This window comes from Etheostoma spectabile, chromosome 10 (genome assembly GCF_008692095.1).
Source record: "Etheostoma spectabile isolate EspeVRDwgs_2016 chromosome 10, UIUC_Espe_1.0, whole genome shotgun sequence".
Taxonomy (NCBI): domain Eukaryota; kingdom Metazoa; phylum Chordata; class Actinopteri; order Perciformes; family Percidae; genus Etheostoma; species Etheostoma spectabile.
Genome location: NC_045742.1, coordinates 29,815,198 through 29,819,437, shown reverse-complemented (window position 1 = coordinate 29,819,437; position 4,240 = coordinate 29,815,198). Strand labels below are relative to the sequence as shown.

At 41.0% G+C, this 4,240-nt stretch overlaps 2 long non-coding RNA genes across 3 annotated transcripts in view; one reads left to right on the top strand and one right to left on the bottom strand.

Moving 5' to 3' along the window:
• LOC116697175 (uncharacterized) overlaps nt 1-4,240 on the top strand; it is a 20,721-nt gene that overhangs the window by 1,155 nt on the left and 15,326 nt on the right. The window contains exon 2 of one of the 2 annotated variants that reach the window (XR_004333946.1): nt 1,103-1,107. This is a non-coding gene — a long non-coding RNA (uncharacterized LOC116697175). Of the gene's footprint in view, nt 1-1,102; nt 1,108-1,400; nt 1,404-4,240 lie in introns of both variants that reach the window. The other variant, XR_004333947.1, reaches the window with a different exon arrangement.
• LOC116697177 (uncharacterized) overlaps nt 354-4,240 on the bottom strand; it is an 18,951-nt gene continuing 15,064 nt past the window's right edge. The window contains exon 3 of the long non-coding RNA XR_004333948.1: nt 354-364. This is a non-coding gene — a long non-coding RNA (uncharacterized LOC116697177). The remainder of the gene's footprint in view (nt 365-4,240) is intronic.

Here is a 4,240-nt window from a genome sequence, read left to right as displayed (position 1 = left end):
AGGTGCCACCTGCTCATCAGATAAACATTCACACACATTCGGGGTTCAGTGTCTTGCCCAAGGACACTCTTGTGTGTCATAAGCTGCAACAGAAGCAGAACAATCCTGCCATCCCATAACCACTGTCGTTAACATTGCAGCCATCTCTTTCTTGTATGCAACGGAAACAGTTTCTCACTTTTTATGTAAATACAATTGCCAACACACATACAGTGCACCTTATTCTTGATCCAAGCACCAGTTGTAGGGGCTTTTATTTTCTTCCACATGTGAGCTTTAGTCCTTTTTTTGCCTGTTGTATAGCAAAATCAATACATCTATGAATATTCTTGGGGTTTCAGATTCAGATTTGTCAGATATAGAACTGCAGCACAATCATCTTAGGGTCAAGTGGAACACTTTCACAGACAAGATGAACATGGTTTTATTGATCAACTGTTTCTACTAAGTGTAGTTTCTCAATGCCTCTTAGTCTACATTCTTCTTAAAGGGCAAGATTGTACATTTGATCCTCACATGAATTGGCTTGATGAATTGCTTAGAACAAGCTCCTTGAGTGTAAATAGTAGTGGTCCAAAGGAAGCTTCATGAACCATTCAAAGCAAAAGGTAGACGTGATGGCAATTCAGTGTGCTTTAAACCCTTCATTGAACAGAGAGCACCATCTATTGGGCTCAGAAAATCAAGGAAATTATTCATCAAGCTTCATTTTAACATCGCTAGTAAACAGGCCGACAGACATTAGTGCCTTTCTGCCAAAGTGCTACAGAAGGTTTTGGGAATTGTGGCGCTTCCGTGCTCACGGTTTGAGATGTGTGTGCTTAATTTTAAACAGTGGGTTCAACAAGAACATATGATGGCAATTCTTATACAATGATTTCTATATAATAAACTAGTGATTAAATGGATCCATAGTAATCATGCAGGTTAGTGTATGAAGCTGGTGCGTAACTGGAGGGGATGGACAGAAAGGGAGAGGGAGAGCTGCAGGAAGAGGTCTCACTCTCAAATTGTGTCTTTTTTTGCACTCTGCCTTTGGCAGCTAAATTAAGCTTTATGTCTTCAATGTGACCATGCCATGGCAGTAGGGTTGGGTACCGAGACACGGTGCTCAAATGGCACCGGTACCTAAATGACCAATATCTACCGGACCAAACAGCAATGTGGATATCGGTGCCTCACGGTGCCACCTAAATGTCTGCCCTTCTCTCTGATGCTCCAAACCAGACCTTAGAGGCAACAGATCGCTGCATGCGACACTAGTTAACATTACACTTGACAGCAGGTAACGTTAGAATGCTGACAGCTAAACGGTGTAAAGTTTGACTGTATTTCACTGGAGAGGATTCCAACACCGGGACGTTCAACAGTCTGCAGCTGCCGTCGGAAAAACAACACAGACGGTGCATTCACTTGAAAGTGGTAAGCTTCGTGGTGCATTCAAAGTCATTGTAAAATACAATTTTCCCATCTGGTGTTTTCTTTTTGTCGTTTAACAGCAATTTACTTTGTTATTTATTATTTCATTTTGACTATATGGCCTGAGCCATACATAATTGTGCTGTTCTTTTCTTTCTTTTTTAAAACTTTTTTTTGAAAAGTATAGGTTCAGGCACCGTTTAGGCACCGGCACTGTTTAAAAAGTATTGTTTGAGCACTGGTATCGAGAAAAAAAAATAAACTGATACCCGACCCTCATGGGAGTGGACACAGTCTCTGTTTCCAGTGAAAGGATAGGAGAGATGTGAAAGTCCTGTAAAGCTGATAAATGATCCTCCCTAGGAACCTCCCACCCCGTTTCTCGTGTAAACCTCCTCCCTCCTCCGTGTTCATCCTGTTTTCCAAAGCAAAGGGAGGATGTCCAGGGTTACACCTAAACTGCTTCAGTAACCAGCTTTAATCAACGACTCAGCCGTTCCTTTTATAGATTTAGCCTCTTAATGTGCTACACAGCACTTTCTCTCCATCTCTCCCTGTCCCTGTTTTTATGCATTTCTGCCTTCCTATAGGAGCGGATGGTTCAAATTAAGCGTGAACCCAGTGAGTGCCAGAGAAAAGGGGGCACAGCTGGGCATATTTAATTAAGATTACAGACGTGTTGCCGGTACGGCTTTATATTACTCTTTCTTCCACACATTACAGGCTCAGTGAGCACGACATGACTTATGGCCGTGGTGTTTGGGCCGTGGGGGTGAGATTTAATTAACCCTGGGAGGATAGGCGAGACTGATACTTCCTGCTTCACTCTGCATGTTGGCCAAGCAGAGCAGGGCCCCCGGGGGCCGGTCAGGGGAGCCCCGTTGGATCCCAGCTGCTTCTCTTTTGGCACAGCAGTGATGACCAGAGCTTCGTAGATCCTGACGCATGCACAGCGGTCCAGCACAACCGACTAATGTAGAGCAGCTAAAGCCTGGTTCCTTCAGCTAATTAACTGATCCAGAGACAGCTCCACTGTATCGATTGGAAGGGGAGATTGTTGTAATACAAAAGGAGAAAACAAATTAAATATAAATTACTTGTATTGTCAAAAGTCCCTAAACTCCAGACAATTCCCAAATGAACTATTTAACACTTCGTATTACCCCTTTAGGTAAAAGTGTTCAATGCAAAACTAGTACCTAAAGTTGTCAGGTGACTGTAGTGGATTAAAAAGTACAATATTTCTCTTTGAACTGTAGAAGTAGAAAAGTTGCGTCAAGAGAGTTTAGTAAAGTACAAATACCTCAACATTTGGATTTTTGACATTATTGGAGTAAATACACTTTGCTACATCCCACCACTGGTGATACGTTTCTAAAAATGTAAATACTTCTTGGTGTGAATTATGTTAAAATAAAATTATGTTTTCTGTGTATTGTATATACATGTGTGCTCGGGGAAATGTATCTGACTGTTTTTCTATAATAAAAAAAAGCAAGTCAATTTAACTTACTTCTTTCCTTTTCATGTTTTAAACTGCTCAAAAGAACTATTCTATATGCAATGCCGTTGAATTCAATATTACATAAATAAATAAATAAATAAGCCTTTGAAATACATCATGGATTAAATGAGGCTATAGATACATACATATTTAAATACATGTAAATATTCATATCAAATTAATCAATTTGTTATTTATATATTAATATATAATACATATAAATAATATAACTATATATATAATATATATTTATTGAAGTGTTTTACTTTTAATTTTTTGATGGTGCTTTTATTTCATGAGTCCATTTATTTCCTTCTCTATTTATTTCCAATTTTTACATGCAAATCAGGGGGCGGTGAAAAGACGGGTGAAGTAAGAGTGCACCACGACCGGCAGATCGTGGGGCTCTACCCAGCGGACACTCACCTATTCTGGGGTAACTGAACCACCATTCAGCGCTGACCCGATGGAGCAACACGACCGGCAGCCAGTAATCCTGCTCAAAAAAAGGAACTGTTTAATTCTCAAAGCACCTGATTGGATGACATGGACCTCTACCTGCCAAGCAAATCCACATCTCCCGTGCTGATTTGCACATATTTAAAAGAGGTAATATGCAACATTTGACACACGATTTGGCACTTTTCTGTTCAAATAAGCCTTCTCGCAAAAACAGTCTCATTAAAAATGACAGCCCCACACAGTTACAGTGAAATGATAAATGATACAGCACACAGCGCTTTATCATAAGGGGGGGCGAGTCTCTACCACAACCAAGTTGTAGCACCCACCTGCGTGATGCACGGCAGACTCACGAGGAGGGGAACATGTTTTTAGTGATGGGGGAAATCTGACTACCCAGAGAAAAAAACATGCACAAACTGGGCAATCATGCAAACTCCAGAAAGCCCGGGATGACCAGGGATGGAACTTGGTACCTTCTTGCTGTGAGGACACAGTGCTAACCATTGGGGCACCATGGCAAATATGGACGGAATGCCAGAATACAACAACCCGCTTAAGATGCCACAAAGGGGCAACTTGTATGTGATGTGCAAACTATAGTTCTACCAGCGGCTGCAATCCATTCTTTGTGAATTAGCCACTGAGTGTGCTGTTGATGGACCCTAATTTCCCACAATAAAAAAAGAAGGTAGGCTCTCACAACTGGGACAAAACATAAAGTTATTGTGGCTGGTGATCAAACAGCTGAACAAACATCCCAGAAAACTGATGTAACCCTCTCACCAAAGGCTCATAATAGGAATAAAACTTTGTACAGCCATCACAATGTTACACTTGTGTACTACATGCTTG